The following is a 16444-nucleotide window of genomic DNA, read 5'->3' on the forward strand; positions in this document are numbered from 1 at the left end:
ACTAAATTATGTAAAATTCAAATAATAATAATAGGTATTTCTTAGAGATTAAAAAAAAAATGCCTTTGCAATACCTTCCCTTGGTATCTACTTTAGAAAGCCTCATTACACTTCAAGAATTTGGATTTAATCTCGGACACACATGGATTCTAGTCTAAGCTGCCACTTATGAGCATGATCTCGGACAAGTCACTTGCCTTCGGTAAGTTCTTAAGGCTTCAGGGAACAAGTACATTTGTATTGAATTCTTTGTCATAGTCTCCAAAGGTTGTCTGTTTACGTTCTTCTACTCAACTAGAGTGTGAATTCAAGGCCTATTCTTTCCTCTTTCTTGGACCTTGATCCGTGGCAATCCAGACCTTGGGACAGCACTGCTCGGTGCTTGAGAACAATGGAGCTGGTGTGCTGGGGTTTGATTCCAGTCCTTCGCCCTGTGACCCCAGACAAGTTATTTAACCACGCTGTTTCATCATTGGAAAAAGAGCTATTAGCTCACAAATAGGTGCTTGTGAAAATTAAATGAGGTGATGCACACCTGGACCGGGACCATACTAAGTGCTCCGAGGATGGCAGCTCTAGTCCCCCATATCCAGACCGATACAAATAACACACTCCACTGGCCTTTTCACGTCCCAGGAGTGCGTGTGTGCGCTCCAAATATGCACCAACACCAACCAGCACTGGCAGCACTCTTCAAGAGCAAGTGGTGCTCACCTTGACCTCTGAACAACCTTGTTGTTTGTGCTTCTTCTTGAGTCCCTTGCCTCAGTTTCCCATGGAAGTAGGTTATCTTGTAATCATGACTCATCAAACTCTCCTTCCTTCCTGCCTTCCTTCTTTTTTAGAGAGAGAGAGAGTGCATGTGCACATGCATGTGAGAACGGGGTAAGGGTGTAGGGGCAGGGAGAGAGGGAGAGAGAGAATGTTCTGCAGGCTTCCTCCAGATGCAGGGCTTGATCTCACAATCCTGAGATCATGACCTGGGCCGAAATCAAGAGCTAGATGCTTAACTGACTGAGCTACCCAGGGACCCCTCAACAAACTCTTTTGTCCTAGCATTCATTCAATGATTAATTCACAGAATCATTTATTTGGTATACATTAGTGCATGCAACTGTATGCCAGGAGACAGGGATTAAATACAGAACAAGATACAGTCCTTGTTCTTATGACATTTATGGTCAGAATCAGAGGTCCCTAAACTCACTGGGTATCAGAATGACCTGGAGAAACTGTAGGGTATGGCATAAAGAAGAAAGATTTCAGTGTCGTTTCCCTATGCTATAACCTCCATCATAAAGCCTCCCACAAAAGCATGCCTGATGTAAAAATGATTTAAACAAAAAAGATTTTTTAAAAAACCAATGTAATATCTGCATTAAAAAAATCTTTAGAAAATTTTGCTATTTTCATTGATCTGTAATGTACAATCAATGCAAAAGCATTACATTTGCTGGGCAAACACATGCTCAGGGAAATCCCCCAAGGGGTCACTCTCCCAAACCAACTCCTGAGGTTCCCCGATTTAGAAATTTTGGAGCTATTATCAAAATATAAAACTTTGTTCATCTATTTATTTAAATCAATATAGTAGTGCATTTATAAAATATACATCCACTAGCTATTCTGAATCCAAATCTCCAGGGGTAATGCCCAAGTATCTATATATAATTTTTTAAAGATTTGTTTATTTATTTGAAAGAGAGAGAGAGTGGTTGGAAATGGAAAGAGAGAATCTCAAGCAGATCCTCTGGTGAGAGTGGGGCCCAATACAGGCCTCGATCCCACAACCCAAGATCATGACCTGAGCTGAAATCAAGAGCCTGATTGGTTCCAGACACCCCAGGCATCTGTTTTTTTCACAACCTTCCTGAGGTTCAGTGTACCTGCTTTTGAGAACCAGTGCCCTAAGTCATAGGTGGCAGGAAGGAGAATGGGTTCTCCTAAAGGTGGAGAGGTCAGTTAGGGGGTGAGAGATGCGGACCGAGGGAGCCAGGCAAGGAAGGTGTGGTGAACTGAAAGCCAGCCTCCTAAGATTTCTACATCCTCATCCCTCGAACCTGTGAGTGTTACATGACATAGTGGAAAGGAATCTGCAGATGTGATTAAGGACCTGGACAGTGGGAGATTACCCAGGGTTATCTGGGGTGGGGTGGGGGGGCTACTCCTAGACAAGGGGAAAAAGAAAGAAGACCGTGTGACTGTGGATGCAGGAGAGAAAAGGTGATGTGATCGGAGAAATCAGCCATAAACAAATTAATCCTGCTATCTTCCTGAAACTAGAAAAGACAAGGAAATGGATTCTGCCCTGGAGCCTCCGGAAGCAACCAGCCCTACTGGCACCTTGATTTTTTCATATTTTTAAAAAGATTTTATTTGTAAATCATCTCTACACCCAACTTGGGACTCAAATTTACCATCCTGAGATCAAGAGTCACATGTTCTACTGACTGAGCCAGACAGGAGCTCCTGGCACCTTCATTTTTAGATCTAGAAGACTCATTTCAGATTTCTGGTCTCCAGAATTGTAAGAGGATACATTTGTGTGGTTTTAAGCCACGACTTTTATGTGTCTGTATGATTTGTTACAGCAGCCATAAGAAACTAATACAGAGGATTAAAAAACAAACACACACACACCCAATAAACAACTAGACAGGTGCACCTGGCAGGCTCAATTGGTCTCAGGGTTGTAAGTTTGAGCCTCATGTGGGGTGTAGAGATTACTTAAAAATAAAAATTAAAAAATGAATATATAAATATGTAGAAGTAAAACCATTAGGATTTGGCAAGTGATAAGATAGAGAAGGTAAAATAAAAAAGAGAGAGGGGAGGAGGAGTCCAAAAGAGTCCAGATTTCTAATCCTAGTTGGATGCCATCAATATTTAAAAGGAAGAGATCAAGAACAGAATGTCTGGACAGTTGCTTGTGGGATGTATGGATAGAGATGGTCACAAGCTTTTGGATGTAAAGTTTTGGTTCTGTCATTTGCAAAACGGACAGAATAAAATATTCCATGCCCGGTAGTTGTAAGGACCAAAGAAGACAGTGCGTGCAGAAGCCTGGCATGTGTGGGTATTGCACAGAGATGAGAGAAAATAGTTCCACTGCTACCTAGTTCTGTTATCAGGGGTTCTGCTCCCAGGCAAGGCATGCTAGGAGACTCTGCATCTTTACCCCACTGCACTCCATTTAGCAGAATGCAAAATACTAACTGGAAAAGTTGTTAAAATAATCACTAATAGCAACCAGCTAAGGTGTAAAGGCTTGGTGTAAAGTGCCTCTGTTGACCACAGAGGAAGACACAGGCTAATGCAGCAGGTCAATATCTCCTAATTGAGGAAAGCATCATTAACTGGGACAGAGGCTCAACAGAAGTTTATATTTTCCTCTTTTGAAAGAGAAAGAGTTTGGGAAGCAAAGGAAGAGTTTAACAAGATTTCCAGAGGGAGTATTTAAACTGCTTAGAAAAACAAACTGCTTTTAATCACCTTCAAACACTTGAGAAGCACCATTTGTAGTCCACTCAATTTTTGAATTACAAACTATTTCTAGTTCTTTATTAAACAAGTGCTTGGGGCAGAAAAGAGAAAAATGCTTTAGCCTGATTCTACGTCCTAAAAATAATGAAACTGTTGTCTTTAAAATATTTCATCATTCTGACCTTCCAGTAATCCTGACTGGCTTTCTTTTGATAAGGAATCAGATGATAAGGGTTTGACAAATCTCCTTCAGAGCCGGCCTACTACCCCCCCCCCCTTTTTTTTAATTTTTAAAGATTTTATTTACTTATTTGACAGACAGAGATCACAAGTAGGCAGAGAGGCAGGCAGAGAGAGAGAGAAAGGGAAGCAGGCCTCCAGCTGAGCAGAGAGCCCGATGTGGGGCTCGAACCCAGAACCCTGGGATTATGACCTGAGCCAAAAGCAGAGGCTTTAACTCACTGAGCCACCCAGGTGCCCCTACCCCGTCTATTCTTACCATGTATTTTTTGGGTTCCTGGACCCAATTCCAATGTATGGGTGTGTCTGTAGAGGGGAGAGCTCCCCCACACTACCAAGCAATTCTTGGATACCAACTAGGTGCCTTAAAATTCAACTCAGTTCTGATGATATCTGCCAGGAACTACTGACTGGCTATGTAAAGGAGTTTCTGATGACACCCTCCAGCCCAGGATGCCAACCAAAGTCCAGGTTGTTACCAACTGGCTCTAAATCAGTTTCCCATAATCCCCTCCTGGGGTTAGATGAATTTGCTTGAGATGGCCACAGAACTCAGAGAAACATTTTATTTACTAGACTGCAGGCTTATTATAAATGGGTAGAACTTAGGAAGAGTCTATATAGGGCAGGGAGAGATGCATAGGGCAAGGCATGGAGAAAGCAAGAGGAGCTTCCATGCTCTCTCCAGGTCAGCCAGTCTCTCAACACCTCCGTGTGTTCCTTAATCCAGAAGCTCTCTGAACCCCATCCTTTGGGGGTTTCATGGTGGCTCAATTATACAGGCATGACTAACATCATTGGCCATTGGTGATTGATTCAACCTCCTCCCTCCCTAGAGGTCAGGGGGATAGGACTGAAAGTTCCAACCCTCTAATCGCATGCTTGGCTCCCCTGGCAATCAGTCCTGATCCTTAGGTGGGTCCCCAAATCATCACTTTAATATAACAAAAAAACACCTTTGTTCGCTCTCATCACTTAGGGAAATTCCAAAGGTTTTGGAAGCTCTGTACCAAAGACCAAATTGTATTTCACACCATGACAGGAAAAAATTCAGGGTTTATCTTCAATACTACCCTCTCCTGCAGGTACCTATCAAATCCATCACTAAGACCTAACCATCTCCATTCACTTTCCTCTATCTTCATCCTCTAAATTCTAGTCCCTAACATCCATTTGTGTAAAAACTTTCAACAAAGTGCATATAGAGGGAACATACTTCAACATAATAAAGGCTACATTTGATAAGCCCATAGCTATTATCATACCCAATGGTGAAAAGCTAAAAGCTTTTCCTCTAAGATCAGGAACAAGACAACAGTGCCTACTCTAATTACTTTTATTCAACATGATGTTGGAAGTCCTAGCCAGAGCAATTAGGCAAGAAAAAGAAATAAAAATCATCCAATTCGAAAGAAAGAAGTAAAACTCACTATTTGCCGATGACATGACATTATGTATAGAAAACCCTAAAGACACCATCAAAAAAAAGTTTGAACTAATATATGAATTCAGTAAAGTTGCAGGCTACAAAACCAATACACAACATCAGTTGCATTTCTATACTTTAATAATGAAAGAGAAATTAAGAAAATAATCCCATTTAAAATTGCATCAAAGGGCACCTGGTGGCTGAGTTTTTGGGTGTCTAACTGGATGTTATGATTTCAGGGTCCTGGGATCAAGCCCTGCATTTAGCTCCCTGCTCAGGGGAGAGTCCGCTTCTCCCTCTCCTTCTGCCCCTACCCTGCTCGTGCATGTGCTCTCTCAAATAGAGAAAAAATTTTTTAAAATAAATAAATACATAAATAATAAATAAAATTGCATCAGAAATAGGAATAGGAATAAATTTAACCAAGGAGGTGAAAGATGTATATATTAAAAAGTATAAGACATTCATGAAAGAAATTAAAGAAGACACAAATTAATGGAAATATATTCTGTGTTCATGGATTGAAAGAATGTTGTTAAAACTCCATACGACCCAAAGTAGTTGATAGATACAATGCAATCCCTATCAAAATTCCAATGACATTTGTCAAAGAAATAGAATAAATAATCCTAAAATTTCTATGGAACCACAAAAGACCACAAATAGCCAAAGGAATCTTAAGAAAGAAGAACAAAACTGAAAACATCATTCTTCTTCCTGATTTCAAACAATATTATAAAGCTACAGTAATTAGAAGAATATTTTTTGGCATAAAAACAGACACATAGATTAATGGATCACAATAAAGAAATAAACCCATGCATATATGCTCAAGTAATTTATAATGGATCCAAGATCATATACGGGGAAAGGGCAGTCTTTTCAATGAATGATATTGGGAAAACTGGGTAGCCTTTGCCAAAGAGTGAAACTGGACCCCTATCTTATACTATACACAAAATTAACTCAAAATGGGTTGAAGACTTGAATGTAAGACCTGAAACAATAAAACTCCTAAAAGAAAACATAGTCAGTAATCTCCTTGACATAGGCCTTGGAAATGAAGCAAAAATAAGTAAGTGTACTACATCGTACAAAAAAACCCAATATTTTTAACGATTTTATTTATTTATTTGTCAGAGATAGAGATCACAAGTAGGTGGAAAGAGAGAAGCAGGGCCTCTATTGAGTAGAGAGTGTGATACGGGCTCAATCCCAGGACCCTGAGATCATGACCTGAGCTGAAGGCGGAGGCTTAACCCACTGAACCACCCAGGTGCCCCATACAGAAAAACTTCTGCTCAACAGAGGAGACCATCAACAGGAGAACCTGGTTGGCTTAGTTGGTAGAGCATGTGACTCTTGATCTCAGGGTCATAAGTTTAAGCCCAACATTGGGCAAATAGCTTTCATAAATAAATAAATAAATAAATAAATATTTTTTTAAAAAGTTGATCAAAATGGTCACTGCCTCTGAGGTTTCAGGTGAGGATTCAGTGAAAGTGAACTGCTTTCCTCTGTGCCTACAAATCACAACTGCTCTGTAATTATTAGGGGTACTTATATTGCCACTTGGTCTGTCCACCAACCCCTCACTGAGGACAATCTCATGCCAGTTATTGTGAACACACACATGTTTATTACACTGCACTCATTCATCTGTTCAAATAAAGTACAAAAGAAGGTTTATGTTTTCTTTTCTTTCCCATAATTTTTGAGGCCTGGGCAATTAGGAGAAAATGCATATAACTTAAATGAAACCAATCATATTTATGTATACTTAAATCACGAATATAAAAGGAATGTTTGGGATGCCTGGGTGGCTCAGTTGGTTAAGCAGCTGCCTTCGGCTCAGGTTATGATCCCAGGGTTCTGGGATCGACCCCCACATCTGGCTCCCTGCTCAGCAGGAGCCTGCTTCTCCCTCTGCCTCTGCCTGCTACTCTGCCTACTTGTGCTCTCTCTCTCTCTGTCAAATAAATAAATAAAATTTAAAATAAAAATAAAAATAGGGGCACATGGGCGGCTCAGTGAGCTAAGACCCTACCTTCAGCTCAGGTCATGATCTCAGGGTCCTGGGATCGACCCCCGAATCAGGCTCTCTGCTCAGTGGGGAGCCTGTTTCTCTCTCTCTCTCTCTCTCTGCCTCTGACTACTGTGGTCTCTCTCTCTCTTTGTCAAATAAATAAATAAAATCTTAAAAAATATAAAAATAAAAGTCAACCATTAGTAGAGTGGTTTATTCAATATTCAAATGGGTACTTTATCCGAATATGAAGAAAGAATTTAATCCTTAGCTGACCAAAGAAAAACAATAACAAACAGAAAGGGATGTTATCCTGCAATCTCCATTTTAACTTTCTCAACAGAAATGTGTATGTTTTCTATCAGACAATTCCTTTTATCTCTGGAGCTGTTCTAATTGTTCAGTATGTGCTCTGACTTAGGTAATTCTAAAGCAAAGTCTCTCCCAACTGTATTTTGAGGGAAAAGTTTATTAACTCAGTGTGAGGGAAGCTTTCTCTAAAATAATAAAAAGAATCTTTTTAAGTAAAATGATGTGTTATTACTTTTAAAGGATGCAGGGCTGGATTTAGAACTTTAAGAGACTCTGAGGATTGGCAAGGTTATGATGGCTACTTCCAAAACCCACCTAGTATTGCAAAGTAAAAACAACTCTAAGATGAGTGAAAAGAAGACCACAGCTCTACCTTTCCCACAAGTATTACATTGTTGATTTCCTCAAAATAGCATTTTTAATTTTATTTTTTTTATTTATTTATTTTTAAAGATTTTATTTATTTATTTGACAGATAGATCACAAGTAGGCAGAGAGGCAGGCAGAGAGAGAGGGGGAAGCAGGCTCCCTGCCGAGCAGAGAGCCTGATTCAGGGCTCGATCCCAGGACCACGGGACCATGACCTGAGCCGAAGGCAGAGGCTTTAACCCATCGAACCACCCAGGCACCCCAGCATTTTTTAATTCTTAAAAAAATTTTTTTAGTGAAGTTGCTTCGCCTGTGTCTGAGCACATTTAATCTGCCTACCAGAAATCCAGCACTGTAAGGATTCACACCACGCAAACCAGTCTGGCACACAGTAGCCTAGCCAAGGTGGAACTTACAGAGAGAGGAAAACTCACTAGCTGTGTGACTGTGGGCTAATTCCTTCTCTATCAGCATCAGTCATCTTGTCTGTGGTTGAATCATGGTTGTGTGGGGACAGCAACCAGTAAACAGAAACACAGTCCCCTACATTTGACCCCTAAATTTGGTAACTAAATAATAGTATACTCTACTTACAATGAACACAGCCCTTGTTTGTAAATAGTGCCTAAGCAAGATATTACTGATTTCCTTAAGCAAGATAAATGGGTACCCTTAAGACAGTTTAGCGTTTTAAAAATTTGCTTAGCACATTCAGCAGACAGAGAATATGCCAAAAAACTTCATAAATTTCAACTTAGCAGAATTTAAATTAATGAGTTTTTGGTATCCTAACGTGTGGAGAGGAGTGAAAAAAGAAGATAGGGGAACCACAAAAGCTACATTTCTCAAAAATTTTTTCTGTGCAATCTATTTAAAAATGGACTTGTGTTCTTCAAGAATGTCAATGTCATGCAAGATAAGAAAGGCCGAAGAACTGATTGAAATTAAAGGAGACATAATAACAAAATGCAATATGCCATTTTTGTCTGAAAGCTGTCATGGGGGAAAAAATGCAAAAAGGTCCTTATATCAGATGGGTCAACAAAATTGGAATATGGACAGTGGATTAAATAAAAATATTGATCAATGTGTAATTACCTGAAGTTGGTAATGGTAGTGTGGCTTTGCACAAGAATGTCCTAGTTCCTAGGAAATACACACCGAAGAATTTGAGAATAAACAAACATGATGAATGCAGCTTAATTATAAATGGTTAGGGAGAAAACTTTATATATGAAATGACAAGTAAATGGGCAAAACATTAGTGATTGGTGAATCTAGGTAAGGGATATATGGGGTATTTTGTATATCCTTATGACTTCTTCTTGATACTTGTAATTCTTTGTAAATAAAGTTTAAAATTTTGTAACTCTAAATGCAGGATCTGTCACAGCACAAAGGTAAGGATGAAAATTCCAAACACATGCCCTCAGCAGCTGGGTATCATTAAGGATGATGTCCTGTTGTGACCAGATATTAAAAGTTTGATCTGCCATGGCGAATTTCTATGGATTTGGGCAATAAAATGGAACATTCTCCCAGTCTAGGATTTTATTATCATTCCTTTGAGAATATGCACTTGGTCAGATATTCTTTATTTTGGCTCCAGGTCACCTAAGTTTCAGAATGTGTTCTGAAGTCAATTCATCTCTTAGGCCATCCAAATATTGAAAATGTCATTAAAATATGAAGTAGAACTGAAATGACTTTTGTCTTGAAATTCTGCCAGTCCATTCCCATTTTCACTCATCATTGGGGAATTCTTACTTGAAATCTGAAATCCCTAATGAGCTTAGTTTCTTGATAGCTCAAACATTAACTTTGCCCTGATTTAAAGTTTTCTCTAACAATGTGATTTATGTGCTAGCTTACACGTATCTCAGGAGGTGAGGGATTCAAAAGCCGTCTTAACCTGGGACTCTGGGAGGAATAATTTTATGTAGGCTCAGTTATAAATGAGGAAAATAATTCTTACCTCAGAGGGGATGATGTAAGAGATAATTATCATTTGCAAAATGCCTCAAGGTCTTGAGATGAAAGGAGCCATTTTGGTGTATCAGACTGTCATATTTATCATGGGCTCCCTACATTTATTTTACAGTATGTAGAACACAATCATTTCAAATGAATTGTTTCCTGAGAAGTCTGTGAAGGTGGTTGCTTTACTTCACCGATGGAAACAAACGAAATGATTTGCCCTTGGCCACAGGCAGTACTCCTCCCATCAGCAGAATGAATAAAGAAATTCCTAGCCATGTCGCTTCTCCTTCCTTCCCCCTGGATTACTAAATGAGCTTTTGTATTTTCAATTTATTGTTTTACTTTAATTATGCTCGTGTTTTTATTTTAGTTTAATTTTATTATATAAACTACTCTTGCCTTAGTACGTTTTAATGATAGATACATGGCTTGACGAATTCAACTCCAGTCTTAGTCTTGCTTGGGCTGCTGAAACAACGTACCATAAATTGCATGCCTTATAAATAACTGAAATTTATTTCTCACGATCTTGCAAGCTGGCACCCGTGCCGGCATGGTCAGGTTCTGAAGAGCGCCCCCTTCTGGGCTATAGACTGCCTTCTTCCCATTCTATCTTCACAGGGTGTAAAGTTGTCAAGGCAGCAATCTGGCCTCTTTATACACGGGCACTAATTCCATTCATGGGGACTCTAGCCCATGACCTATTTACCTCCCAAAGTTTCCACCTCTGAATTCCATCACGTTGGGGTTAGAATTCTGAGAGAACACAAACACCGAGTCCATAACTTCCGCCAGTATTTACTGCACACCTGTCATGTGTTTTAGGCACCAAGAAAAAACTGATAGACAAATGGATCCGCTTGCTGATCTCACCAAGCTCAGAGTCCAGTGGAGGGCAAACACAAGAACTAATCATAAAGTAAATAGTCCCTTTTAAAGATGACAAAAGACGTAAAAAGGAAGTGAAGAATGAGACCTGAGATTCTAAGGATGAGGTCTGATATAAACTAACCCCTAGTAGATTTTCTTACTTCTGTTTGTAACAAATGTGATCTCAGATTTTCTCCTAGGTAAGATATCTTAATAACATACTAGTTGGTCAGAAACAGTGTATCTAGGTCACATGAAGAATTCAGTCTCATTTTGTTAACAATGCTTCTTATTTTCTCAGAATTTTAATATTTTTGAGGATATGATGGAACAGAACATTCCACTTGTAGAGAAAATTGCAAATGCTGAGACAAAATTGCTTCTTTTATGCTTGATGGTAAGAATCAAGAGGAAATTAAACATTTTTAAAAAGAAAAATACAAAATAAATAATATTGCTGTAATGAATTTAGGGAAAAAGTATTTATAAGACTCATTGCAATTCCTGAGAGAACATCTTGTTATCATTTATTGAATGATTTCTACCTGAACTGAGAAAGGGCTCAATAAATGATAACTGTGACTATATTCTAGTTGTTAGGCTCATATTGTAGTAAAGATTCTCTCATATCAGCGCAAATAACTTGGCAATGTCATAAGGACCTGCAGAAAAATAAGGCAATCAGGAATGTCAGCCTTGTTGTACAGTGATATCACAGGGATCCAGAAAATGGAATGTTCTGGTCTAACGGTAAGAACAGAACCCTTATACTTCACAGAGACTTGAATAGATGGGAGATTTCTCTAGAGCAGCGATTCTCAAAGTGGGGTCCTCAGATCACCAGCATTAGAACCAACTAGCAATTTGTCAGAAATGTAAATTATTGGTACCAACCCCTAGATCCAGTCAATGAGAGATTCTGGTGGTGGAACAATCATCTGTGTTTTAACAGGCCTCCAGGGAAGGACAGAAAACTGTTTCTGAATTTCCACCAACCTCACCACGTAGGATGATTTGGCCACCAATAACAGAAGTTTCAGATAAAGCAATAAACAGAACATACAGGCTTACTTAATGGAGGAGTCCAGAAGCAAGGACTGCCTGCACAAGTCTGAGAACTCCTGCCCTACAACTAAGGTAGATACTTGGCCTTGTTAGCTCACTGAGTTCGAAAACCTTGAGTACAGGACCCCAGCAGTTACATGACTCAGCTCTAGTGTCTTCTGGATTTTGCTTTCATAGTTAAACATTTATTCTGTTTTCTCCGTAGCTCAACCCAAAGAGAGAATCTGATTGGTGTAATGTGGTTACCAGCATTCCTATTAGACAAAGCTCTAGAGTCAGGCCAACTCCTAGGCCAGCAGCCAACTGCCTTTTAGTCCTATGCCTCCTCCTGATCCAATCAGCCTTGGTGGGAAAGCTAGGGCTGGGAAAACTGAAAGGGCATTCATATTGAATGAATGGCCAGGAGCTGTCTCTTGCAATTAAGGGATTATGTGGAAGGCTCTCCTTAGAAAGGCACCAGGGAGGGAGACAAACCATAAGAGACTTCTTAATCATAAGAAACAAACTGAGGGTTGCTGGGATGGGGTGGGGGTATGGAGTAACTGGGTGACAGACATTGGGGAGGGTATGTGTTATAATGAGCACTGGGTATAGTATAACACTGATGAATCACAGATCTGTACCCCTGAAACAAATAATACATTATATGTTAATTAATTGAATTTAAATTATAAAAAAAAGAAAGAAAAAAAAGGCCCTGTTGATTCCTTGCTTTTTTCACTTAGAAATATTGAATTAGCTATCACAGAAAAGACCCCTTCTGATACAGATCTAAGCCTGAGTTGGTTTTTACTGAAGTAAGTGTGAAGCTATTACAACCAAAATCCCTTATATATTATTATGCCTGAATAACCACAGAGGACTGTATATTCATTGGACTTTCCACCTGCTTCTCAAATAAACATATCATGTTAGCTGTGAGGGCTTTCAGGCAAGAACCCAAAACATTCTCTGGCTAATAGTGCGTGCTTAATAAATATTTGTTGAATAAATGAGTGGGTGGGCCTATGAATGAGAAAAATGAGTTTATCTATTTGTAGGGAACAAAAAGGGTTAAATGTTAAAAAAAAAAAAAAAGAGGAAAAAGAAGAAGAAGAAGCCAACAAAAACCAGATTTTGAATTCTTTTGCTCAGGGTCCCAAATTTAAAACTTATGGTTCAACAGACTCTATTTATATAGATTTTTGTTTAAGACATTCTTTACAGCTTGCAAACAAAGTAGCATACGTAACAACACTTGTTGCCGCTTTGTGTAAGAGAGTTAAAGGTTACAACAACATAAATAAGTCTCTATAGGAACTTAGATTAGGATGACCGGTGGCTCAGTTGGTTGAGATTTAGGCTCAGGTCAGGTCATGATCCTGAAGTGCTGGGATGGAGCCTCGATTTGGGCAACCTGCTCAGCGGGAAGTCTGCTTCTCCCTTTGCTACTCCCCCTGCTTATGTTCCCCCTCTCTCTCTTCTAAATAAATAAAATCTTAAAAAAAAAAAAAAAAGTTTGCTTTAACAAATTACAAGACCAGGGCGCCTGAGTGCCTCAGTGGGTTAAAGCTTCTGCCTGCGGGTCAGGTCATGATCTCAGGGTCCTGAGATGGAGCCCCGCATCGGGCTCTCTGCTCAGCAGGGAGCCTGCTTCCCCCTCCCCCTCTGCCTGCCTCTCTGACTGCTTGTGATCTCTCCCTCTCTCTGTCAAATAAATAAATAAAATCTTCTTTTAAAAAATTACAAGACCAAAAATGGGATAGTTTGGAGCTGTTCAGTAATTTTAAATGAATTTCCTCAGAAGCCTGTGAAGGTGTTTGCTACTGTTGCTTCACGCCACTGATTCAACAAGCTTAATTACTCCCCCTGTTTGCAGATAACAATGAAGAACAAAGAAGTCTTTGCCATGTTGCCATCCTCCCATCCAAGTACTAACCAGGCCCGACCCTGCTTAGCTTCCGAGATCAGACGAGATCGGGCGCGTTCAGGGTGGTATGGCCGTAGACATGTTGCCATCCTCAAGCAGCTGAAACAGTTTCTGATATGGCATAAACTCTGCCACATATTTCTAAGCAAAAGGATGACAGCACATAACACCATTTTTTAAACAAAAAGAGGGCTCTATGTAAAGAATCTCTTAGGAAGTATACACAAGTAAGTTGAAATGTGTAGTTAAAATGTTTCCTTTGAGGAGGGGAGCTGAAGAGAGGGGGCCGAGACACCTCTTTCACTGTATACCCTTCATACTGTTGGCATTTTTGGTGAAGATTTTATTTATTTATTTGTGGGAGGGAAAAAGGGAGAACCTGGAGGTTTGGGGGCGGGAGCAGGAGGGAGTTGAGGGAGAGGGAGAAGCAGAGTCCCCACTGAGCTGGGAGCCTGACATGGGGCTCCATCCCAGAACCCCGAGACAATGACCTGAGACAAAGGCAGATGCTTAACTGACTGAGCCACCGGGACACCCTACTGTTGGCATTTTTAAAGAAAACACACACATTTTGACTTGTTCAAAATTTCATAAACATATTTAAGGCATTAACTCTTGGCAGATTTCACTTAAAAAGATTCAGAGAAGGGCGCCTGGGTGGCTCAGTGGTTAAGCCGCTGCCTTCGGCTCAGGTCGTGATCTCACGGTCCTGGGATCGAGTCCCGCATCGGGCTCTCTGCTCAGCAGGGAGCCTGCTTCCTCCTCTCTCTCTCTCTGCCTGCCTCTATGCCTACTTGTGATTTCTCTCTGTCAAGTAAATAAATAAAAAAAAATCTTAAAAAAAAAAAAAAAGATTCAGAGAAGATGGAGCTTGCAGAAGTTCCACCATATTCTGATTTCCTACATGAGGACAGAACATTGTTTCCGGATTTTCATCACCCTTATTACCTATGACGATAATAATAGCCACCGGTTACCGAAGCCTCCGTTTAAACAATAAACAGGATGTATGAACTGACTTACCGGAAGAGTCCAAAAACAGGGCGGAATTCAGGTACGATCTGAGTGTGAGGTCCACACTGTTTTGGGGCTCCACTGCTCTTTCCTTTCAATTCTCTCAACTCCGGCCTCCTCTGAATTAGCATCGGCCCCAAGGGGCATGACAGATGGATGGTAGAAATGGTCGCTGTCGCTCCAGGCCCCGTATCTGCAATGCCACCACACAGCGCAGGACGCAGGGAGTGTCCGTCCCAGCGTTCCACGTGCAAGGCCTGGGGTCACGTGGGCAGCCCTGTACCAGTGACTGTGGCCGGTGAACTGAATGGCCTATTGGCTGCACCTGCGTTCCCTGCACCTGTGCTGGGGAGGATGGCGTTCACTGCCCCACAACCATAGCTATCTTCCAGTGGAGGTTGAGGGCTGCTGGGAAGGAGGAGGGGGGAGTGGAGGCGGAGGAGACAAGTATGGGGTACGGTCTCCAGAAGGTGAATCTTCAGGCTTACACAACGAGGACTTGGCTCTCTGCACTTTGTCCCAAGGTGGTTACATGTTTTATTCCCTCCCAGTGGAGAGGTCTTGGCCATCGGGCCACTGGGTGGGCTTCAGGTATCTTAAGTAATAAATAGCACGCGTGTCCTTGAAATAAAAGAACAAGATTGTTTTCATATCTGACAGTCATACTCTTTAATACGGTGCATATGAGCGCCCATCCCAAATGAGCATGATGGCCAGGTAGAGATGAGAAACCCGTCTCAGTGTGGTTAACGTAGAAAAGTGCCATTTGGATTCTGCTTCTCAGTGGGAGGAGTTGTCCAATGTTACGGTCCAGTTTTATCTAAGGTCTGAATACCGTCGAGTCTGCCTGGCCTTTTCTAAACCCTGAATCTGGCAGAGCCAGCTATGCCCGAAATGTGGGTTGCAGTTTCGGTCTTGAGGCTGCTTTGTGGTTAGATGGCTGGAAAGGTCAGCAAGCCGTCCGACCAGTCCGTAAGTACAAACCGTGTCCTTGCCGTGGGCCGCATCTTGGGCCTGAACTGGGAACCCAGTAGTGTACAATGGGGTCCCAGCCCCCCTGGAACTTGCTCCAGCAGGGAAGACAGTAAGTGTAGTTACTACAAAAGTCAAATAATTACAAACTGTAGAAGCTCGGGGTTTTTTGTTTTTGTTTTTGTTTTTGTTTCTTACATTTACAATTTACATTTACAATTTAATCGCAAACTTAACAATTTACAATTACAAACTATAGAGACCCCTGCTCGTTTCTTTCAGCTTACTCAGGATGCTTTCCTCTCCACGCTCTGCAAGGCAGACCCCTGGATCTTAGATTTCTTTGAACTGGCCCTGTCCCCTTTGAACACACCCTGTTCCTTGTTCAGGAAATACCCTCCTTAATATGGCGGAGTCTCAGACCCTCCACCCAGTTAAAGTTCCCTTGTTCTTTGGATTTCAGTTTAAACCACATTCCCTGAAAGAATCCTTCCCTCAGATTTGACCAGGTGTCTTCACAGGATCTTCAGGCCCCATCTGTGTATTTCTCTTGGAACAAAAGTCCCTTCTGATTTACACATCTATTGGGGAGATTTGCTCCTAACTGTCTCCCCAAACCATGAAGCTCTACATTCCAAGAAGGTAAAAGCACTGTCTGCTGTTTTCACCTCTGTATTTTCCTGCCAACCCAAATACACACCCACCTTGGGGCTTTGCCCCTGTTGTTCCCTGTGCCCAGAACACTGTCTCTGGGACATCCTTTCAGTCCACTCTC

At 40.9% G+C, this 16444-nt stretch overlaps 1 long non-coding RNA gene across 1 annotated transcript in view; it reads right to left on the reverse strand.

Annotated features, from left to right (window-relative positions):
- Positions 1-14891, reverse strand: part of LOC309862761 — a 58232-nt gene extending 43341 nt beyond the window's left edge. The window contains exon 1 of the long non-coding RNA XR_014310698.1: positions 14707-14891. This is a non-coding gene — a long non-coding RNA (uncharacterized lncRNA). The remainder of the gene's footprint in view (positions 1-14706) is intronic.
- Positions 14892-16444: the final 1553 nt, after the last annotated feature.

Source organism: Mustela nivalis, assembly GCF_964662115.1.
Source record: "Mustela nivalis genome assembly, chromosome: 1".
NCBI classification, from domain to species: Eukaryota; Metazoa; Chordata; class Mammalia; order Carnivora; family Mustelidae; genus Mustela; species Mustela nivalis.